The sequence below is a fragment of the Mesocricetus auratus genome, unplaced genomic scaffold, assembly GCF_017639785.1.
Source record: "Mesocricetus auratus isolate SY011 unplaced genomic scaffold, BCM_Maur_2.0 Super-Scaffold_100025, whole genome shotgun sequence".
NCBI classification, from domain to species: Eukaryota; Metazoa; Chordata; class Mammalia; order Rodentia; family Cricetidae; genus Mesocricetus; species Mesocricetus auratus.
The window spans coordinates 22,929,898-22,955,029 of NW_024429206.1; the positions used below are offsets into that span (position 1 = coordinate 22,929,898).

At 44.2% G+C, this 25,132-nt stretch overlaps 1 long non-coding RNA gene across 4 annotated transcripts in view; it reads left to right on the forward strand.

Annotated features, from left to right (window-relative positions):
- Positions 1-25,132, forward strand: part of LOC110342798 — a 90,647-nt gene that overhangs the window by 56,236 nt on the left and 9,279 nt on the right. For 3 of the 4 annotated variants that reach the window (XR_005871060.1, XR_005871061.1, XR_005871064.1), the window contains one exon: positions 1,084-1,225. This is a non-coding gene — a long non-coding RNA (uncharacterized LOC110342798). The other variant, XR_005871063.1, reaches the window with a different exon arrangement.

A 25,132-nucleotide genomic window follows, 5' to 3' on the forward strand; every position in this document is an offset into this window, starting at 1 on the left:
GGGGTGCATGCTTTTAATCCCAGCACTCAGCAGGCAGAGGCGGGTGGCCTCTATGAGTTTGAGGCCAGCTGTTCTGTATTGTGAGTTCCAGGACAACCAGGGCTATGTAGAAAGACCCTATCTCTAAACAAACAAACCAAAAAATCAAAACAGATAGATAGATAGAGTCCCTGTGTGATCTTGAACCAGCAACTTTGTGTCTCTGAGTCTAGTAGCAGTGTTTATCTCATGATATAAAGTGAGGACCCACAGGTTCAGCCATGGAGGGCATGCTCGGTGGAGAACTCCGACTAGCGGCCTCACTCCCTGGAGTTATCCCGAGAAGGCCTGAAGAGTGAACACCCTCAGTACACTGGCATCTGTAAGAGTTGGTGGCCATGCTGGGTGCTCAGCCAGCAGCTGACAATGTGACACAGGGCCACACTTCCTGAGTTTGAACTCTGTAATGTACATCCTATTGGTAAATGGACACGTGCTTTTCCAGCTGTTTGAGAAGCTGGCTCTGGGAATGGACTTGTCAACCTCCCCACTCCCACCCCACCCCCAACATCAGACTCAAGCATGTCTGCCTCAAAGTGTCATCTAAGACTCAGTGTCTAGAGATAGGCTGGGTTCCCCTGACTGACAGGGGCGAGAACAGCAAAACAACCCAAGAGTGAAAACATTGTGTTCTCGAGGGCAGCCAGAGGGTGACCCATTTCCATCGGGGGTCACTGGTGTTTGTCTCACGATAAGCAAGTGCCTGCAGCTGGATAGAGAACCTGCAGCTCATCCAGGGAGAGCAAGCTCCGTGGAGAGCCCCAGATGACGACCTCAGCCACTCCGGTGGGTTTCTGCTGGATGCTGTGAGCTCCCCACATCCAGATCCTATCTCTGTCTGTTGCTGCTTCTTTTTCTTTACATGAAAGCCTTACCTGAGGAGATGCTGCTCTGCCCAGAGCTCTCACCAAGGAACTCCAGCTTGTTAAGACGAGACCTTCCTCATGTGTGTCCTCCTGCGTGGTCCAAGTGTCACTCTGATGCCCTGCTATCTTTCTGCTGCATGCTGTTTTATTCTTTAATGTGTCCTTGTTGCATCCTTAGTAAACGCACCCCTTTGGAGACCAGAAGCATGGCTGTTGTGGATCATTCTGTGACCCCCTGTGTGACCTCTTCCTGCCTCAACAACCTCATCTGTGAGATGGAGAGAATAGAATCTTCCACAATGGGCTTTTAGGTTGACTAAGTAAGTTTCGGTAGAATTCTTAGAGTAGCTCTTGGCATCATGTACTTTCTATTATACCAGTGTTTGTGAACTAACTGAGTGGATGTGGGTATACTACTCCACAAATGTCTCATGGAGGAAAGTCTCCTGACATGGAGAGAGAGAGTAAAGGTCTCTCCTTTGCCTAAATTGCCACATTTTGGTAATTTTCTGTATTGATAACTTTGCCCAGTTACTAATGACCTCAAATGTGTGTGTGTTTGTATGGACATATATGTATATTGGTGTGTAGGTGTATGCATGTGTGTATGTGTATATTGATGTGTGTGCACATGTATGTGTGTGTATGGTGTGTGTATGTATGTATGTGAATATTGGTGTATGTATATGATATATATACATATGCATATTGGTGTGTGTACACATGTATATGTGTTATATGGTGTGTGTGCATATGTGTATGTGAATAGATATTGGTGTATAAATAGGTATATGTGTATGTTGGTGTGTGTGCACATGTATGTGCAGGTATCGTGTGTTAATATATATGTGTATATGTATATGTGCATGTATGGGTATATGTGTATATTAAAATGTATGTGCACACGTATATGTGTTGTACAGTGCATGTGTGCATATGAATGCATCAATAGGTATATTGTATATTGGTGTGTGTCTGCACATATATGTGTGTGTATGTATACACGTGTGTATATATGGGTGTGTATGAATTTTGGTGTGTGCACACATATTTGTGTGTATGGTGTGTGTGTATAAGTATGTGTATGTGAATTTATGGGTATATGTGTATGCTAATGTGTTTGTGTGTGTGCGTATATGTGTGTGTGTACGCGCACGCGTACGCACGTGCAGGTCAGGCATCATTGCTTAGGAGTTGTACATTTTATTCTCAGAGGCTAGACTGACTGGCCAGCAAGATCCAGGGACCCTCTGGGGTCGGAATGACAAGTGTGTGTCACCACCACACCCAGCTCCTTATGTGGGATCTGGAGAGTGAACTCAGGTTCTCCTGTGTGGGAAGAAAGCACTTTCCAGGATGAGTCAACCTCCCCAGCCCCCGAACAGTACTTTCTTGTTCATTCATGCTTTAGGTGATTACTGCTGTAGGCCTGCAGCTGTGGTGGCTAACCCTGACTGTCAGTTTGATTGGATTAAGAGACACCTAGGGGATGAGGTTGGGCATGCCCGTGAGGATGTTTCCAGGAGCAACTGGATCACAAAGGTCCTGACTAATCATCGGATCGGTCTCTGGGTGGAGTTATAATACAAAGGCATTTTAAAGGATGCTGAGAAGTGGGAGGCGGGAACTAGTTGGAAGGAGTGGGTCGCTGGAGAGCTCTTGGAGCTGTATCTTGCCCTAGCCTCTTCCTGTCCCTCTTTCTCTTTGCATTCTTCCTGTCATTCTGTGAACTGTCCCGCTCTGCCACTCCCTCTCTGCATTGGTGGACACCACTGCAACCGTGAGCTCAAACAAATTCATCCTCCCTTAAGCTGGTTCTCCCAGGAATTTGGTCACACTGATCTGAAGCTAACAAACATAAGGTTTCTGTTCCGTGCACCGTATTTTTCTGGAAATGCTGATGACGGAGCAGCCTCCATACGGGGAGAGGCCCCAGTCCTCACAGAAGAAGAGCAAGTTGTCTCTGTGGAGCTTCACAGTCACCTGCTGAAATTCTCTTTGGCGGTAGTGTAACGGGGCTGGAAAAGGTCCATGGCAATGGACTTACAGACAGGTTCCTTTCAGAAAAGAGACAGTGTGGAATCATGAATGCCACGGCTATTTCCCAGAGAATCAAGGCAATGAGGAGAAAGGTGCCATTTCACAAAAGGGAAGTTCAATGTATTTACTCAGCTTAGAGTATAGAAGTCCTAGGGGAAGATGTGCTCGAAAGCTTTTTGGAGGAAGATTGATGGAATATAACTCGTGCAAAGCACAAAGCAGCATTTGGCTCAAGATGAATTCTTATAAATATTGGCTGGTGAACATGAAAATAGGTCTCCTTGAGGTGGAATGTGCCACTCCTTGCTACAGGGCTTCGGGTGGCAGTTGTCAGTGAGTGAAAATGAGATGGGTGGATGAAATAGTGTGCCTCCTTAAGTGTGTGTATGTGTGTGCGTGCGCACGTGCGTGCGTGCGTGTGTGCGTGTGCATGTACCTACCCACATACCTATGTTACATTTTCCATTATGGGCATCCAGGTTGACTCTGTGTCTCGGCTATTGTTGTCAGAGTCATATGGTATATCATGGGGACACTGATATCTCCCTACCAACTTTCTATGTAGCTGGTAGGAGTGTAAATTAGCATGATATGTGGATAGGAAATATGGAAACCTGTATCCAAAACTAAAAATGAGTTAAATAGTACGCCTTGATTCGTAGAGTCTATTTTTGGTGAACTTGACTTAAGGAGGCATTCAGAAGCAGAGACAATGATCAATGTCCAAAGATATATTGGAGTCATTCACTACACAAGCATTTCATTAGCATGTCAGTAATGGGAAAATGCTTGTGATATTATGTCAGAGTGGAAAAATCTGCATGCCGTGTGATCTTAGGTATGGCAAAAATGGAAACTAAACAATTGGAAAGAAATGCATCAAACAATATCAACTGTTACTACCGGCCTGGGGTCATGGCTGAGTTCCTAGCTTGTTCAGAGCCCTGGATTATGTTCCCAGAACTTTATAAACTGGGTGTGGTGGCACACACCTGTAATCCCAGCACACCAGAGGCAAATAAAGGAAGGGGATCAGAAATTGAAGGTCATTCTTGCCTATATACTAAATTCAAGGCCAGCCCTGATTATATAAGGCCTTTCTCAAAAAACAAAGCTAATTTTGAACTTGGTGAAGTGTTGCACGTCTGTAGCCTAAGTGCTTGGGAGGTTGAGGCAGGATGATTGTGAGTTTGAGGCCAGCCTGAGCTACCTCTACCCTTCAAAAAGTAATACAGTTGGGTAATTCTGGTTGTGAGTCTATGGGATTTTACTTATTACATTTCTATGCTTTTCATATTTTTGTATTTCTATAAAGGTCATTTCTAATGTATGTTGTATTGTCTTTATTTTGTTCTAAGGTCCTTTTGAAGTTTGTTTTTATTTTATGTGCATGGGTGTTTTTTGTCTGCACATGTGTTCAGTGCCCACAGAGGCCAGAAGAGAGTGTCAGGTCCCTCTGAAACTGGTTGTGAGCCACCATGTGGGAGGTGGGGAATTGAACCCAGGTTTATGAAAAAGCATTCAATGCTCCTAACTGCTCAATCATCTCTCCTGTTCTGATTTTAAGTTTTTTGTTTTGTTTTGTTTGTTTTGGTTTTTTGAGACAGGGTTTCTCTGTATTGTTTTGGAGGCTGTCCTGGAACTAGCTCTTGTAGACCAGGCTGGTCTCGAACTCACAGAAATCCACCTGCCTCTGCCTCCTGAGTGCTGGTATTAAAGGTATGCGCCACCAACTTGTCTCACAGAAATGCATTGCCTTAAAAAAAACTTAAAATCAAAGCTGGGCAGTGGTGGTGCACGCCTTTAATCCCAGCACTTGGGAGGCAAAGGCAGGCGGATCTCTGTGAGTTCGAGACCAGCCTGGTCTACAAGAGCTAGTTCCAGGACAGCCTCCAAAACAATACAGAGAAACCCTGCCTCGAAAAACCAAAAAAAAAAAAAATCAAAACCCATTTTATCTCTTATTCATCGGTTCATTCATTCATTCGTCCATCCATTCATTCATTCCTTCGTTCGTTCATTCATCCATCTACCCATTCATTGCTTATTTCTTTTCCCTGGAAATAGCTCCTGTTATTTGCTTTATGGGTATTAGACTAAATCGTTCTGCACATAACCAAGCCAAAACTCCCAGACCTTGTAGTTTGAGTGTGAAATGTTTCCTGCAGGCTCATGTATTTGAACACTTGACCTCCAGCATTTGGGGAAAGCTGTTGGGGCCTTTGGGGGGACACTGGGGCTTTTGGGAGGACATTCGTGGAGCCTTTAGGAGATAGAGCATTGCTGAAGGAAGCAGGTCACTGAGGGAGGGCCCTGAAGCTTTACAGCTCCTCGTTCCTTCCTGTTCACACTCTACTTCCTGAGTGCAGATGTACCGCGACCAGCCCGCCTCCTGCTCCCAAGGCCATGACTCTCCTGATGGTGGTTGTGTCTTCCCCACCACTGGAACTACAGGTTAAATAAACCCTCTAGTCTTCCAGTTGTTTTGCCAGGATATTTTATCTCAGCAGCATGAAAGAAACAATGGCTCCTACACAGTTGCAAGCTGTTTGACATGGCTGCTACGATCTGAGCTCGGGTCCTCTTCAAGATTAGCCCATGTTCTTAACCACCGAGCCATCTCTCCAGCCCCATGTTTCCCTATTATTATTTTTCTCTGTCGTTGTGGCAGCATGTTTCAATAATGAGGTCACATTGACATATAAAGAGGCATCTAAAGTTTAATAAATGTTCCATTTTGGGAGCTATCATGATTCATTTAAATGGATCCTTAATCTATTTTTAATCTTTTTTAAAGGTAAACAGTGAAGACTGACATTGAATATGTGTCACCTAAAACATGTATGACTCTTGTAATCAGTGACAAGCGATTATAACTGCCAACAGGAACTTAAGAAGCAGTTTGTCAGCTAGGTAAATTTTTGGCGCTTGAGCTTAGTTTGACAGATGTGCAGTTGGTTTATACAAGGCCAGAATGGACAAGACAGACAAGAAAGAAGGATTTGCCTTCATGCAGGAGGTATGCAAGACAATACCTAAGAGTGACGTTAGCTAGGATTAGTTCTCAAGTAGCAGTTAATCTGTTTCAAGAACCTTGTTTAACTTATAGCCCTCAAACATGGCATTCAATACTCCTTGCATTGGTCTATGGAGGTTATTTCACCCATAAGACCGCTGATGGTCCTCTAAGTCATTTCTGTAAATTTGACTGTTGTGGTTATGCTGTGGAATAGGGGAGAGCATTTAATAGCTCTATTGCAGGGTAATTAGCAGATACTCAGCTCTCCACCTGGCTGTCATCCCAGAAGAGGCTAATGCCAGCTCTAGTTTCAGGATCCCTGGCCCCTCCCCAGTACTAGGGATTGAACCTAGGGTCTCCAAACTAAGCAAGAGCTCTACCACTAAGCCACATTCCAGCCCCTCACTGGGCGATTCTAGGCAGGTGCTCTACCGCTGAGTCACAGCACTCACTATTGAATTCCAAGCATTCACTCTACAACTGGACTACACAATCAGCATTCTTTCTCTTTTTATTTTGAGACAAAAATCTCACTGTGCTGCTCAGGCTTGCCTTGAACTCACTTTGTAGTGCAGGAAGGCCTTGAACTCATCATCTTCCTGCCTTGGCCTCTGAAGAAGCAGATATCTCAGGCCTCTGGCACCAGGCACAGTTCCTGACTTCAAACCATGATGTACATAACAACTTCAGCCTTTTCAGCTTCTGTCTTCTGACAGCCATTAAATCCAGACAACTCATTTACCTACCTGGGGCAGTATTTCATCCTCAGCTTCTCTTGGAGACTTTGCTGATACGTCACACAGCTTAAAACTAGACCTTCTAGGTTTGACTTCTTCACTGAGACTTTTATGATTCTGGTGGGCTATTTCCAACTAAAAATATCGCGACTATCCTCATTGGCATTGATCTTTGGGGCCTCTCTCTAATTTATCTCCACATTGGAGCTGATCCAGAACTGTTTTCTGAGGGAAATATTGGCTCTGTGTGAGGTTGCCCATTCAACTTACCTCAAGCTCAGATCCAGGCTGGACTCCTTAATTTATAGATGAGGATGTCAAGCATGCTGAGTGCACTGCTGGCTGTTAAAGTGTAGAGATCAGATCTTAATCAGCAGTATGCAGGGACTGTGCACTAGGCTCCTGTTGGAGGGCAGCGGCCTTCAATTCCTTGCTGCTAATGAATTAATTATATATTGTGAGACAGGGTCTTATTATGTAGCCCAGACTGACCTGGTACTCACTACAGAGTTCAGGCTCCCTCATGATGCTCCTGCTTCAGGATCCTAAGTGTCAAGAGTGTAGGCACGAACCAGCAGGTTCAGCTTGCTGCTTTATTCTTTAAAATAACAATTTGTTTACATATTTACTCATTTTATGTAGATGTATTTATATTCATTGATTGGTTGACTTTCTGTTTTTTTTTAATTGTTTTGAGGATTTCATCATTTCCACCTCTACCTCTCTCTGCTCCAACTTCTCCTGTGTCCTTGAAAGTCCTTGTCAAATTCATGACTTCTTCTTCTAAACCTATTACTGTTTTTCCCTCCCACCACTTATAAAACCTGCTGGGCCATTTAGTGTTGTTCATATGTACCTGTGTTTAACAGTTGATCTCTTGGGATTGGTTAACCTATCGGAGGGCTCACCCCTGAAGTAAATGGATAGTTCTCCTTTAGGTAGCCACCGATTGTTTGTAGCATTTCATCTAAGGGTGGGACCCGGTAAAATCCCTCCTATTCGAGGTGTCATGTTGACTGGTGGCGTCATTATGCAGATGTTGTTGAGACAGCTATATTGCTGGCGTTCCGTGGATTTATCATCCCTTGTCTAGAAGACACTATCTAACAGCCAGCATCTTGACCCTCTGCTATTACAATTGTTTTGCTCCCTCCTCCATGATGACCCTGAGCATTACGCGCATAGAGGCTGTGCTGTAGATGTACAGTTGGGGCTGGGTAACTGTGGCCACTTATTCTCTTCATTTTGACCAGCTGTGGCTCTTTGTAGACGCTACTGCAAAGAAAAGTGTCTTTGATGAAGGATAAGTATTTAATATGCAGTTAGAAATTATAATGTTTTTTTAAATGGAAGCAGTAGATTCTCCTCTGTGGTCTATGACCTCTCCATCCATGGCTAGTTGGCTAGGTTTACAGTACCAGACATGAATTCTCCCCTATTAAGCGGGCCTCAAGCTCAATTAGACACCTACTGGCTACCCCCAAGATAATAGGACCACTGTGCATCACTGGGGATGTATTCCTATTCTGGCCATTATTGGGGTTTGCAGGCTTTCCAGCTGCTATTGATGGCTTTTCTCCCTTGGAAGATTGCATGACCCTTTCCAATACTGTGAGCACTAGTCCTCAGAGAGGAGGTTTCCAGGTCAGTTCCAGACCAATTACTCCAAATCCTATGTCCAAAGAGTGTGATGTCTTCAGCCATAAGGTCTTATCTTTAAGTTTGGAGAGGCAACCAAGGACAATGAAATAACCTATAATGTTCTGGAAGGCTCTTGGACCCAGTGACCAACAACTCAAAGGCAGGTTTCCCATGCCTGATACTGAGATGTTTGATAGATCATCTGTGGCTCTTGGGGTTAACATGATCATCCTATGTATGCTACATAACTCTGTTTAAACTAAACACACACACACACACACACACACACACGTATTAAGAGGGGCATACTAGGACACAGGTGCTGTGAAAATGGGGGGACTTTGGTTGGGAAGGGAGAGGGCAACACAGAAGGAGAAGAGGAAGGAGAGCTAAATAACACTAAGGATGTTTGAAAAAGCAGTGAGCTTACATCTTACTCATTTATTGTGCGTCTATGTAGGTGTGCATATGTCATGGCATGTGTTTGGAGGTCACAGGAAAGCCCTTCAGGAGCCAACTCTCTCCTTCCACCATGTGGGTCCTAATGATCAAACTCATATTGTCGGACTTTGTCTTTACCCACTAAGATATCTTGCCAGTCTCTTGCCGCTTAGTTCGTTATCAATGTTCAGCAAAACTTCTTTTAAAAAATTGTGATGATTTGTGTATCTGATATTCCAGCTCAGCTAAGATGCCTCTCCATATTTGTAATTTGGGATTAGATCTTTTGTACTCACTATTTCAGTTGACCAATAGCTAGAAAGAACCAGGTTCCAGCCTACGTATTGGGAGCGCGACATAAGCAAGGCAAAGTTTCTACGTTTAAGGGGTGTATATTCTATTGTGAGGAGATAGACATCAGGCAGAGATATAAGTAAACACGTAGTATGTTGGAAGGAGGTGAGGGTATGAGTCACTCAGACACCGGAGGTGAAGAGGAGATGAGGTTAACTGCCACTGAGGAAGGCTCTGTGACAAGGAGATTCCAAGACCATAGGGTTTAACTGAGCTCACGTTGGGGAATAACAAGGAGGCAACCATACCCAGAACACAGCAAGTTGTGGGAAAACTGAAGGAGGCAATAGGGATGTAGGGAAGGGTAGGGGGATTGGGAACAAGTGGTGAGTCACCTGGGGCTTGTAGGTTGGTTTATGAGACTGGATTCTCCGGAGAAGCAGACCAATAGCAACAGTGCACATACGCACAAACAGATGTGTATGCATGCACGAGCGCATGCAAACACACATACAACATACGCTTACATACACATAAGCATACACACAGAAGCATACTCACACACACACACACACACACACACACACCCTTAAAACCTATGACTCGTTCTTATGGTTACGAAAGCCTCAGATCTGCACTTGGTAAGCAGGAGACTCGGGAGAGCTGATGTATATGGTTTCATTCTAAAAGTGGCAGGCTCAAGCCCTCCCAGGGAACCAATGTTTTCAGTTCAAGGTAGAAGGAAAGAAAAGATTAATGCCCAGTTTATGCAGCCTAGCGGGAGAAACCCTTTATTATCCAGACCTTTTTGTCCCACTTAATTGAATGAGACCCACCAAGTCAGTTAGCCAGCTTCTTGTAACTGTGACAAATACCCGGCAGAACCATTCTAGAGGAGTAAAGATTTATTTTGGTTCATGGTTTTGTAGGACTCAGTGGAAGGTGATGTATTCCTGTTGCTCGTGGCCTGAGGTGACACAGAGTGTCATGGCGGTGAACATGTGTGGTGGACTAAAGTTCTTCACCTTACAACAATCAAGAAGTGAGAGAGGCAGACATAGAAGACAGGCCTGGAGACCGTGGCATGGCCCAGTAACCCACTTCTACCAGCCAGACCCTACATTCTTAGCCCCGGCCCGAGGAGACAATTTAATTATAATCCCATTATTGGAGGCTGTTGGCGAAGTCAGAAACTTCACGAACCAACCACTTCCCAAAACTCTGTCTCTTGCTTGGGGTTGGGACTGAGTGTTTCCAGGTTCTTGGCCTCTTATCCAAAGAACAGGAGAGAAAGGCTCATATAGATTTGCAAAAGAAGAAGAGTAATTTTACACACAGCATGAGATAGTACAGATTTAGAGGGGTACACTGTCAAGGTTGCCAGTGGTCACATGACTGAGAGTACTCACGGGCTCCTTTTTGAAGCTTTGTGTTTCCAGAGGAGGAGGTGTTGGTTACTGAGGAGCATAGTTTGAGTGGGTCTCTATTTCAATTGATTAATTAAGTCATATGTTCATTTTTCCCACTGCATATACTTCAATTGATTAATTAAGTCATATGTTCATTTTTCCCACTGCATATACCACTTTCTACAATGCATCTGATTTTAATCACATGCATCACAGACATAAGATGGTAAATAGGGGATTCACCCCTAAAGGTTTACTTGAAGGACTCAATATGCTTTTCTTTTTTTTCCAATATATGTTTTTATTTAAATTAGAAACATGCATGCTTCACGTGTCAATCCCAGCTCCCTCTCCCACCCCTCCTCCCTTTTCCCTCCACCATCTCCTCCAGCCCCCTACCCAACCAATCCCCACATCATTCCCCAGGAAGGGTGAGGCCCTCCATGGGGGGAATCTCCAGAGTCTGTCATTTCATCTAGGGCAGGACCTAGGCCCTTCCCCATCTGTCCAGGCTGAGAGAGCATCCCTTCATGTGGCATGGGCCCCCAAAGTTCATTCATATGCCAGTGAAAACACTGATCTACTACCCAAGGCCCCTCACTGAGATTACTGAGGCCTCCTCACTGACACTACATTCAGGGAGTCTGGATCAGTCCCCTGCTGGCCTCTCTACCATCAGTCTGGGGTTCAAGGGCACGGTCTTGACCCCTTTGCTCATCACTCCTCCATTTCTGTCACTGGGTTCAGTGTTTAGCTGTGGGTATCTGCCTCTGCTTCCATCAGTCACTGGATGAAGGTTCTAGGATGGTGTAGTCATCAGTCATCATCAGGGAAGGGCTATTAAGTAGTCTCTCCGCTATTGCTTAGTTTGCCAGTTGGTGTTATCCTTGTAGATCTCTGGAAATCTCACTAATGTCAACTCTCTCCTCAAAGCTATAATGACTCCAACTATTATGGTATCTCTCATCCTGCTCTCCTCTATTCTTACCCTGACTCAACCTTCCTGCTCTCCATGCCTTCTCCCCTCCTCTTCTCCCCCTCTCTTTTTCCTGGTTCCCTCTCCCCTCCCCCTACGTTTCCAATCTGCTGAGGAGATCTTGCTTCATTCCACTTCTCTGGAGTATCATGCATATCTCTTGGGAACCTCCCTGTTTCCCAGACTCATTGGTACTGGAATTGTAGGCTGACACTCCCCTGATCCATGTCTAAAATCCATATATGAGGGAGTACATACCATGTGTCTCTTTTTGTGACTGTGTTACCTCACTCAGGATGGTTTCTTCTAGTGCCATCCATTTGCCTGAAAATTTCAAGATTCCATTGTTTTTTTTTCCCACTGAGTAGTATTCCACTGTATAAATGTACCACATTTTCTCTATCCACTCTTCAGTTGTGGGGCATCTAGGTTGCTTCCAGGATCTGTCTATTACAAATAATCCTGCTATGAACATAGTGGAACAGAAGTTCTTGTTGTATGAATGTGAATCTTTTGGGTATATACCTAAGAGTGGAATTGCTGGGTCTTGTGGTAGACTGAGTCCCATTTTCCTGAGGAATCTCAATACTGATTTCCAAAGTGGCTGCACAAGTTTGCACTTCCACCAGCAGTGGACGAGTGTTCCCCTTTCTCCACATCCTCTTCAGCATAAACTGTCATTGGAGTTTTTGATTTTAGCCATTCTGATAGGAGTAAGGTGATATCTCAGAGTTGTTTTGATTTGTATTTCCCTAATGGCTAAGGATGTTGAGCACTTTCTTAAGTGTCTCTCAGTCATTTTAGACTCCTCTATTGAGAATTCTCTATTTAGTTCAGTCCCCTACTTTTTAATTGGATCCTTTGGTGTTTTGGAGACTTGCTTCTTGAGTTCTTTGTAAATTTTGGAGATCAGCCCTCTGTCAGATGTGGAGTTAGTGAATATCTTTTCCCAATCTGTGGGTTGCTTTTTGTCTTGCTGACTGTGTCCTCTGCCTTACAGAAGCTTCTCAGTTTCAGGAGGTCACACGTATTAATTGTTGATATCAGTGTTGTGCTACTGGTGTTATGTTCCAACTCATTCAAGGGTACCTCCCACTTTCTCTTCTAAAAGGTTCAGTGTGGCTTGGTTTATGTTGAGGTCTTTGATCCATTTGGACTTAAGTTTTTTGCATGGTGATAGACATGGATCTATCTGCAGTCTTCTACCTGCCAATATCCAGTTATGCCAGCACCATTTGTTGGAAGAATTTATTTTTTTTCCATTGTATAGTTTTAGCTTCTTCAATATGCTTTTCTATGTAAAAATCTCAAAGTGGTTCAGGCCTGATCAGTCCTTTTACTTATTACCTAGGTATGTTGAGAATATACTCGAACAGAAACTAGCTAAACTTGATTGTTACTAAGGTCAGGGAAACTTACAATATTCTTTAGAAATGGGAGCAGTGTTGCCCAATGTAGGTGGATGTCAGAGCATAGCTGTAGAACCCCAACCTGGTAGGTGTACCCTGAGTCTGGATATGGCCTTCTGCCTTGCTCCCATGCTTTCCCAGATATAATCTATAGTACATGCCAGGCAACTGTGTTTAAATTGGCCTGTCTTGAGAACGTTCTGGGAAAGGGCTGCTTGTCAATATTTAGCATTTGCTCACTGTCATTTATTTACCTGTTTTCCTGAACTCAGTCTCCCTTGACAATCGCTTTCTTTGTTACATTCATGTATAAAAACACACTGAACCCGAAGTAAGGCTGTCTGCAGCATTAGACTGTAGTCTGCTCCATTCTTTCAGTTCCTCACATCCCAAGTCCAGCAGACAAGATCTGCACAGGTCAGCTGAAGAGTCGACATGTGCCTGTGTGTGAGGGAGTTTCTACGCCGTGTTGACTGAGGTGGGAAGACCTATCCTGAATGTGAGCAGCATCACTTAATGGGATGGGATACAGGACTGAAGTAAGCTGAACACACCATTCATCTGAGTCTGCTTCCTGCCTATAGATACCATGTGACCAGCTGTCTCATGTCCCTGTCACTATGACTTCCTCCTATGATGTACTGTACCGTCAATCCATGAGCCAGAACACATTCTCCCTCCCTTACTATGTTGAAACTAAACTGTAGGTCATAGAGTGGAGAGAGGGGGAAACCTGAGGACAGGAGACACATTAGTATGTAACTGAAGTAACTCAAAGAATGAGGGTGGCTTGGATTAGAATTCTCCTACTGAATATAATGGGAAGGGTCTTGATTCTAGGTAAAATTTTATTTATTATTATTAATTAAATGTATACCTTTTTTACACCTCACCAGTTTGTCCTTCCTCCTTCCCTCCCATTCCCTTTTCCCACCTCCCCCAAACCATTCCTGCTCTGTTTCTGTTCAGAAAGAGGCAGGTCTTCCATGGGTGTCAACAAAGAACGGCATATCAACTTGAAGTAGGACTAAGCTTTTCTCCTTGTATTAAGGCTAGGCAAGGCAGCCTAGTATGATGAATAGGCTCCTGGAAGCCAGCCAAAGCATTAGGGACAGAGCCTGCTTCCACCACTAGGAGTTCCACAAGTAGATCAAGCTACCATAGTTGTCACACGTATGTACAGGGCCTAGGCTGGTCCCATGTAGACTCCCTGGCTGTTGGTCCAGACTCTATGAGCTCCTATGAGCCCAGGTTAGTTGTTTTCTGTGGGTTCCCTTGTGATGACCTTGACTCCCCTTTCATACAATCCTTCTTCCCCCTCTTCAACAGGATTCCCCTAGCTTGGCGCAGTGTTTGGCTGTGAATCTCTGTATCTGTTTCCATCATTCACTGGATGAAGACTCTCTGATGACAATTGGGATAGTTGGTTCTAGGTGCATTTTTAGTGTAGACACTGAGTTTACATGGTACCTGGAATCTTCGGTGACCAGGAACCTTGTCTACAATTTTATGCAGCCATCCCTTAGTATAAACTGCAATTGTTTCTTTTGTCTCCTGTATCGATTGATGCTAATGCTTGCGTGTTGATAAGATTCTTTCACTTGATTCAATGCTATCCCCATTAAAATCCCAGCACAATTCTTCACAGACCTTGAAAGAACAATAATCAATTTTGTATGGAAAAACAAAAGACCCAGGATAGCCAAAACAACCCTGTTAAACAAGGCAACGTCCGGAGGCATCACCATCCCTGACCTCAAGCTCTATTATAGAGCTATAGTCCTGAAAACAGCTTGGTATTGGCACAAAAATAGACAGGTAGACCAATGGAATCTAATTGAAAATCCGGGTATTAACCCACACACGTACAAACATCTGATCTTTGACAAAGAAGCTAAAAATATACAATGGAATAAAGAAAGCATCTTCAACAAATGGTGCTGGCATAATTGGAGACTGGCATGTAGAAGAATGCGGATCGATCCATGTTTATCACCATGCACAAAACTTAAGTCCAAATGGATCAAAGACCTCAACATAAATCCAGCCACACTGAACCTCATAGAAGAGAAAGTGGGTGGTACCCTTGAACGAATTGGTACAGGAGACAGCTTCCTGAACATAACACCAGTAGCACAGACAGTGAGATCAACAATTAATAAATGGGACCTACTGAAACTGAGAAGCTTCTGTAAGGCAAAGGACACAGTCAGCAAGACAAAAAGGCAGCCCACAGAATGGGAAAAAATATTCACTAATCCCACATCTGACAGAGGGTTGATCTCCAAAATTTACAAAGAACTCAAGAAGCAAGTCTCCAAAACATCAAAGGACCCAATTAAAAAGTGGGCTGCAGAACTAAATAGAGAGTTTTCAATAGAGGAGTCTAAAATGACTGAGAGGCACTTGAGAAAGTGCTCAACATCCTTAGCCATCCGGGAAATGCAAATCAAAACAACTCTGAGATACCATCTCACTCCTGTCAGAATGGCTAAAATCAAAAACACCAATGACAATTTATGCTGGAGGGGATGTGGTGAAAGGGGACACTCCTCCATTGCTGGTGGGAGTGCCAACTGGTTCAGCCACTTTGGAAAGCAGTATGGAGATTCCTCAGAAAAATGGGAATAAACCTACCACAAGACCCAGCAACTCCACTCTTAAGCATATACCCAAAAGATGCCCATTCATACAACAAAGATGTCTGTTCCACTATGTTCATAGCAGCTTTATTTGTAATAGCCAGAACTTGGAAGCAACCTAGATGTCCCTCACCCGAAGAGTGGATAGAGAAAATGTGGTACATCTACACAATGGAGTACTATTCAGCAGAAAAAAATAATGGAATCATGAGATTCGCAGGCAAATGGATGACACTAGAAGAAACCATCCTGAGTGAGGTAACCCAGTCACAAAAAGAGAAACATGGCATGTACTCTCTCATATATGGAATTTAGGCATAGATCTGGGGAGTGCCAGCCTACAATCCTATGGCCAGACAGTCTGGGAAACAGAAACTACATTTAGTGGCTGGTTAAGTACTGAGCTGAACTCAAGAAAGCCAGTATCAGAGAGGGAGGACTGATGATCAAAGGGATTAAGACTGGGCTGGTTTAACCCCCAGAAACAGCTGACCAGACAAAGGTTAACTCTTGAATCCCAGGCATCAGCCTGGGAATCCAGCATGGGACTGATCAAGACCCCCTGAATCTGTGTGTCAGTGAGGAGGCCTAGGTAATCTATTGAGCCCTGGGCAGCAGATCAGTACCCATCCCAAGTATACACACGGACTTTGGACTCCCATAGAACAATGTGAGGTGCACTCTCACCCTGAACTCTTGGGGAAGGGTCTAGGCCCTGCCCTATATGAAATGACAGACTATGGACACCCCCATGGAGGGCCCCACCCTCCCTGGGGGAACGAGGGGATAACGGGGGGGGGATGGGGGGAGGGCACGGGAGGAGGGGAGGGAAAGGGAGAGGGACCTGGAACTGACTTGTGAAGCAACCTTGTTTCTTATCTAAATTAAAAAAAAAAGAATAAAAAAATTCAAAAAAAAAAAAAAAGATTCCTTCACTTGGGGAGATGTGAATGTACTCCTTTCCTTTAAGAACAGCATTCGAGGGGCTTGAGTGGAAGACTAGACTGTGTCCTTGATATAGTTAGGAAAGACTCAATATTCAACAATCCTGAAAGACTAGGTGTGGAGCTTTATTGAGATAGGAGGGCATGCCTGTGATCAGGAAAAGGCTTTAGGGAATGGGAGACACAGGGCAATACCTCACCAGAGACCCATGACTTCTTTCTCTCTTATCCTCTTACTGCACGGTACAGAAGAGCATCGCCTGGACTGAAACTCTGGGCCTGTGGAGATGATTCAGTCAGGAAAGCGCTTGCCACCCAAACACAAGGTTCCAGCTTCAACCCCCAGTGCCCACGTAAAGTGCCAGGTATGGTGGCATACGATTGTAATCCCAACACTGAGGAGTGGAGATAGCTGGATCCTAGGACTCACTGGCCTAGTGACTGAACTGAGGGCTGGTCTCAAAAATGAAGGTGGATGACTCCTGAGGGATGACATCCAAGGTTGATTTCTGAATCTACACTCACATATGTGCACATACACCTGCACACACATGTGAAAATTCACAGAAGAATACTCAAAGACACACACACATGTGCACAAATGGATTTTAAAAATTAAGTCCCATTCTTTCATTTTTGATGCCATTTGATGCTTGGCCAGTGGGATACCTCCTCGGTAGGACACCGAAGCAAGTAGCTGAGCTGCAAGACAAGTATTGCTCAGAGCTGAGAGAATGCACCAACTTTGCCAACTTCGCTGTTTCCACCATTGGGGGGAAGACTCAGCATGCAGCTGTGTTCTCAGATGACAGATGGCTGGACCTGATGTGGCCCAGATTTTAACGGGGCACCCTTAATGAGTTGACAGCTGCTCCTGTCGTTGTCTTACTGTCCCTGCTCCATTGCCTGCCCTACCCTTCTATCTCTACAATGATCTCATCTGCAGTCAGAACAACACCCATCCCCCATCCATTGGGCGCAGAAAGGACCAGAGCAGTCAAGGTGTCGGGTATAAGGTCACCTGTGGACACTGAGGCCCAGCAAGAAAATGATGTCATACAGAGCTCCTGGTATGGTCAGGAGTGAACTCACTAACACCTAGTAAAAGGCACCCACCCCATAAGAACAGCATTTTGGGGCCTGTGAGATGGCTCAGTGGGTTAAGTCACCTGCTGCCAAGGACCTGAGTTCAATTCCCAGGGCACACATGGTGGAAGGAAAGAACCAACTTCCACAAGTTGCCTTTGGACTTCCATATGCTTGGACACACACACACACACACACACACACACACACACACACACACACACACACACTATATATATATATATATACACATATATATATAAAGAATAGCTTTATGCTTATTTTAAAATTTGTGTGTGTGTGTGTGTGTTTGTATGTATAGGTGCCCAAGACTGACATCAGTTATCTTCTTTGTCACTCTCCACTTAATTTAGTGAGTCAAGGTCTCTCAATGAATCTGGAGAGACCTTGGCTAGTCTAGCCATCCAGCTTGCCCGAGGGATCCCTTGTCTCTGCCTCCCGTGCACCCAGATTGCAGGGTTCTTTCATTCTCAGCATTTCTGTTGGTAAGGGGATTCTGAAATCTGGTCTTCATGCCTGAGCTGTCAGGGCTTCACCCGCAGCTCCAAGAATAGCTTTTATGCAGCAGATTTATTCAGTAAGACTGTCCGATGACCTCATTTACTATTTGGGTTGTAATAGAGAGTAGGATTACAGAGATACGGATCCAACCCTGTTCTTGTAGGAGTTGGATAACACTGGGCAAGACACCTGTCTACAACAGGCATAATTTCCCAGTGACAGTCTGAAGGAGTCTGAGAAGATGATAATCAACGTTATCATAACTACCACTACTACACGTTACGTTTCCTCTGTCCCAGGCACCAGTGTGTGCAATGTTCTTAGTGTCTTCAAAGGATTAGATACAAGGATATCAACTATCTCTGTTTCCAGTTTCCTCTTCCCTATTTTAGAAACCCTTCCCCATTAAATGTTAAATGGAATCCAGATTTAAAACAGAACTTCTCTGCTCAAAGCAGAAACACAAGTTCCAACCTTTTCTCATTTCCAACCATTTGGCTTCTCATTATTGCCTGACATGTTTCTACCATGAATGACACCGGAGAGTCACTGGTAGGAAGTGTATTCATCTCCCAACATTTGCTCTAAATATCGCCATAGACTTGGTGACTTAAATTTATTCACTGAAAGGGATGATAATTCATTCTCTTCTTTTTCCTAATGTTTGAAGTTTGCTTATATAGGTTGATCTATGACCCCTTCTCCATATCACCTCCAACATCTTGCTCCCAGCTCATGTTTCCTTCTCCTCTTTAGTAGCCAGATGAACCCTCACATCACTTTCTATTCAGGAAATTTAGGATTAAATTAGACCCATCCAGACATTCCAATGTAAATGCACTATGTTAAAATCATTAATTCTACTTTAGCTTTTAAAGGTTTGTGTGTGTGTGTGTGTGTGTGTGTGTGTGTGTGTGTACATGCCACATGCACACAGTGCCTGTGGAAGCCAGAGGCGGGCATCAAATCCCCTGGAGCTGGAGTTACTGGCTGTTATGAACTACCTGTTGTGAGTCCTGGGAACTAAACTCAGATCTGCTGCAAGTGTGCTATGCACGTCTAATTGCTGAGCCATCTCCCCATCCCAACCAATCACATTGTAGAGCCTCTTTTGTCTCATAAAGCTAAAGCCACATATATTCAACCACTTAGGGAGTGTGTAAAGTCTCCTCCGATACACTCAGAACTGGTCTCATGGAGTGACACCAGCACTTTATATGTAGGCCCAGCGAGATGGCTCAAAGGGTAAAGTTACTTTCTGGATGAGCCTCATGACCTGACTTTTCAATTCCCAACTCCCACATGGTGGAGGAAGAGAACCAACTTCCATAAGCTGTCTCATAACCTCTACATATTGTGGTGTGTGTGCCCCCATCCCCACACACAATGAAAAATAAAGTGAAATGCAAAAATAATTTATACGGGTATTGATGAGTATTTTCAAAGTCTTTTCCGATCTTTTCTCTGTATCAGCTGCCCTGATAATACCGTGTAGTGGACTGGGATGTGTCAGTTATCCGAATCTCAGCGTGGGGAGGAGAGATGCCAGTCCTATTACGCAGACGTCAGTGCTCTTCTGGCAGCCCAAGCTCAGAGCGTCTTTGGTCACTGCTACCATGTCAATAACAATTATTTCCCCTTCATGGTTAGCTCCACTAAGCTGGGTCTAAATGATATCAAAACAGCCAGTCAATTTTATCAATGTACCCTGTCTGTCAATTTAGCAGAAAAAAAAATCAATTAAATTAGTGGCTCATGCAAAGTGACAGGTTGTCTAACCACTTTGGTCACCTCTGAGAAGATAATACAGATGCTGTAGAGATGGATCTCATCATCTTAAAGATGGCTGGTTGCTCTGAGGGGACAATCTGTTCCTAAGGTGATAACAATAAAACTGGGGTTGAAATGGCTCAGAGGGTGAAGGCCCTTGCTGACAGGCCTGACAACTTGAGTTTGATCTTCAGGATCCAGGTGATGACAGGAACAATTGACCCTTCCAAGTTATCCTATGACTCCCCCCCCACACACACACTGTAAGCAAGTGAAACCACACCTATGCTGTCAGGCATGCCTTATGCCTTACTTTCTTCTGGAGCACCCCTATTTCCCTTAACCCTTCATGCTTCAAAATTGTCTTAATATGTTATTTTAGGGCGAGGGAGACTACTCAGTGGTTAAAGCGATTGCTGAGAGCCAGTGTGAGAACCTGAGTTTGGAGCCACAGAGCCTATGAAAATGCTGGGTGGGCATGGTGGCCCACTGTGATTCCAGCCTCAGAAGATGGACAGTGGGGCCCCAGAGTAAGCTAGCTAGAGAGATTAGTCATATTAGGGAGTTCTGGGTTTGACTAAGACACCCTGACTCGATTAATAAGGTGGAAAAACAATCAAAGATGATTCCCAACACAAGCCACAGGCCCCCACACACATGTGCATACATGTTCATGCACTTCCACGCATGTGTGCCATACATGCAAATGGGTACGTGTGCACACATTCTACACAAACGCACACGAAAATAAGAAGAGACACTATGTATTTTAATAGGTTTCAATTCTGCTTCCTTAAAAAAATAAATCTTTTTCCAACCTGAATTCTCAGAACTTATAGCTACTTTAAACAATTTCACTATAATGATGTATTTTTGTTGTTGTTGTTGGGCTAACATCTCGAGGCAGTAAGGACAGCTGAGAAAATAAAACAGGAAACTAAATAAGAAGTTTGGAGAGTCATAACGAGGACAATAGTCACACCTCCTAAAGTGCGCCCACACGTGGTTTAAACACTAGCATGTACTAGCTCATTTAACCCTACCAATGAGCATATGAGTTAGCAAGTATTATTAGAATATTGATTTATTTTTTAAAGTATGGGCATGTGTGCATGTGGGTATGTGCACGGGAGTGCCCCCAGAGGTCGGGAGAGGGCATTGCATCCCTTGGAGCCGGAGTGGAAGGCAGTTGTGAGCCACCTGACATAGTGTTAGGAACCCAGCTTAGGTCCTTTTTAAGAACAGTCACTCTTAACTCCTGAGCCATGTCTCCAACCTCCAAGGTAGAAACAATTAATATTCAGATTTTATTAGGAAAAAGCTAAGGATAAAGCTGGGGTTCCAATTTAGTCTTTTAATAATTGGATTTCTTAATCAAAATTTGTCTTCCACCTTGGGCTGGGACACAGTTTAGCCAGAAAAGTGTTAGCCACACAGGCATGAGGACCTGAGTTCTATCCCTAGAATCCATGTAAAAATCGGCAAATAAAATCAACTAGATATAATTGTATACTCTTGTGGTCTCTGTATAGGGGTGACTCAGATACTTGGATCCCTGGGTATTGCCATTTAGCTAGACCAGCCTAGTTGGTGGGTTCCAGGCCAGTGAGAGACCTTGTCTCATAAAACAAGGTAGACAGTGCCCAAGAAACCACAGCTGAGGTTATCCTCTGGCTTCTACATACATGCTCATATACTGGCAGCCACACACACACACACACACACACACGTGCGCGCAGGCACACACGTATACACAGAGACACACACATAGCCACACATTTGCATGCACACACACATATACACAGAGACACACACAGCCACACATTTGCGCGCGCACACACACACACACACACACACACACGCACACAGAGCCACACATAGAACCACACAAGTCATACTTGTACACAGGCACACACATGCATACACATGAACTGGCACACACATGCGCCCACACATACACACTCATGCTCATTCATGCCGTCCTACCATGCTCACCCTACCATCATCACCGCCACAGAAAAGATCTTAACCTTAATTGCACATTAGCTTTATTGTGGAATCTCTGCGTTCGCCTTACTCTTCAACATACTGTGAACGGACAGTTGGCAAAGTGTACCTTGAGGGGAGGAGGTGTTTACTTTGGCTCAGGGTTTCAGACAGTTGCTTGGGACAGGCACTTGAGCTGCTGCTGCTGGCAGTGCTGTGTGGCGGAGGCTCTTTGGCCTTGGAGCAGAGAAAATGAAAGAGAAAAGGACAAGAGACAGATACAGCTCCAAGACCAGACCCGCAATGTTCTACGTCCGCCAATGAGGCTGTGCCTCCTCTTTTCTCTCACCTATATGATGAACAACACATCAAAAGATTAACTCCTTGACTAGACCAGGACCCTAACCATTCCACTGCCTCTGGGAACGCCCTCCTAGGTGTGCCTCACAAATTTCCCAAGTGTCTTTCAACGTAATGAAATTAACGGCTGAGATTCACCACTGTGGCCTGATGTTTTGCTTACTTATCTTGTTGCTGTGACAAGACACCTGACAAAGGCCAATTAAGGGAGGAAGGTTTATCGCGCTTCATGGTTTGAGGATATTGCCTACCTTGGTGGAGACAGCATGGCAGCCAGAGCGGGAGGCAGCTGGCCGCCTTGCATTGAGAGTCAGGAAGCAGAGAGAAAGATGAATGTTGGCGCTTGGGTCATTTTCCCCTTTTTATTCAGTCCCGGATGGTGGTGCCCACATTTGGGAAGTGCTTCCCACCTCCATTAACTTACTCTAGAACTCCCCCCCCCCAGACACATCCAGAGACTTCTCTCCTTGGTGAGTCTGGACTCTGTGGTGTTGAAAACCAGTATCAACCATCCCACCTGGAAATAAGGAAAGTAATAGGTCCCTTATCACAGGCTTATTTATAAGAGCAAATACCTGGATTGGTTTAGACAGAGGTCTAGTATATCACACCATTGCCATGATAGGGCAGTATAAATGAATGAGTGAATAAAAATATATAATCAGGTCATGCAGTGGTGGCACATGCTTTTAATCCCAGCATCGAGGAGGCAGAGGCAGGTGGATCTCTGTGAGTTTGAGGCCAGTCTGATCTATAGGGTGAGTTCCAGGACAGCTTCCAGAGAAACACTGTCTAGAAAAACCAATAAATAAGCCTTGCAGTGGCCCATGCCTTTAATCCCAGCACTCAGGAGGCAGAGGTAGGCTGATCTCTATGAGTTCAAAGCCAGCCTGGTCTACAGACCATATATATGATCTATAGTTGTGTCAGAGAAGAATCTCCAGGGATGAGTGTTTATCTTTTAGAGACAATTTCTGAGTTAGTCAAACCTGATATCTTGTTTTTGCTTCAAACAATTATTTCTCCTGAGGGAAATATGAGTAGAAGATGAGTAGAAGCAGAGTTTGAAATGACGTTGGTCCTGTGTTGTTAATTCCTGGAAGTGGATGAGGTACATGAGGGCTTTGGGAGATTTATGGTGCTTCTCTCTATATATTTCACATTCCAGAAATTTCCCACATAAACACTTTAAAACTTATGGAACAAAACTTTTCACTGGCTTGCCTGGGGCTCAATTTTGGTTTTGTTTCAGTTTTTATAATTCCCTGGATGATTTTAACATACACCCCCAATCCCAGAACCTTCTATAATTTTCTCTAACAAGCTTTCTTTGGTGGAATTTGGAATTCCATCCTGTTGGAGAGATGAATGCTGTCCTGGGGTAACAGTAGTGTTTTCTCTATGATTGATGCCATCTTGAAATTACTTTGGTTGGAGGGTTGTAAGATGCCTTTTTCTCCCCAATAATTCTAATTCCCCAAGCTTGTTTGGAACTTAAGGAAGGTAATAGTTGTTTTATATTTGACTTATTTTGTCCCTGAGGCCTGGGACAATGCCTGCCAATAAGGAGCTGACCCAATTTTAGGAACAGGGTGCAGTTCTGAAGATCTCATCATCATTTTTTTGCCAAGAGGATGAAATGGTCTTGCTCCCAAGTATGAAGTCAAGTCTATCTCAAGATGCTATGCTCTGAGAAAAGAATGCATATAAATCTCTACACAGAAAGCTGGCGACCATTGTGGGAAAGAGTGGGTGATGAGTCACTCCCTGAGAGGCCTTGCTTTTTTGGAGATTTTCATCCAGAGGCAGAGGCCATGTTAGATCCTATTTCAAATCAACCATGTAATTTTTTTTATTGATTGCCAACTTGAGACCATCTAAAATCCTTGGAGACACATATCTGGACGTGTCTGTGAGAGATGAACACAGATTAGCATAATTGAGAGGGAAAGGCCAACTAAAATGTGGGTGGTCTTATTATATGGACTGTGAATCCTGGTTTGCATATAAAGAAGAAAGACAACTAAGCAGGGCGATTTATCTCCTCCAGCTTTCTGTCTGTGGATGCCATGTGACCAGGCACCTGGAGCTCCCGTTTTCATGGCATCTTCACCGTCTTCCCAGGACTATTCCTTAATCCCATGGATAAAATGCCTTCTGAAGACAGAACACCCCTTCAGTAGGGGAGAATGTAGGGTCTGCCCAGCAAGAGACACTGGTTGAGTCTAACAAGGTCTTGTACCTGAGTTTTAAGTGTTTCATTGTTCTTGAAAATGTTTGAAAGGAAGCCTCATGTTTTCATTTTTCAGTGTGCTCTGAAAGTTTTGTTTTGGTGAAGAGGAATGATTCAGAATGGGATGTTGTAGGAGGGTCCAAGCATCTCTAAGTCAGGGTCAGGGGCTCCTGGACCATTGTTGAAGCCAAAGAAAGGGTGTATTAAATGGAAAGAGAAGCCAGCTACAGAGGGTTCGGGGAAGCCTCCATTAAGAAGATATTAAGGATTCATTTTATTTATATGTGTCTGGGTGTACTCTATATGCGTATGTATGTGCACATGTATGCGGATACTGGGGAGGCCAGAAGAGGGTATCTGATACTGTGGAGCTGGAGTTGTAGGCAGTTATGAGTCACCTGACATCAGTGCCAGGTCCCACACCAGAGTAGCAAGCAGTTTTAGCCACCAAATCATCTTTCTATCCTCTCAATGAAAGACTAGTACAAGATTTTTTTTTTGAGAGAGCAGGTATCACTTTGTAGTCCAGGCTGGCCAGGGACTCACCGTGTAGAGCCAGCTGGCCTCAAACTCCTAAAGATCTGCTTACCTCTGTTTCTTGACTGCTGGGACTAAAGGTGTGTGCTGCCATACCTGGTTAAGACCAGATGTTTAATGCCGGTGGAAGGACTTTCCCACCTAATTCTGTCCTGAGTTGGCAATGTAGGAGGACTGGGGC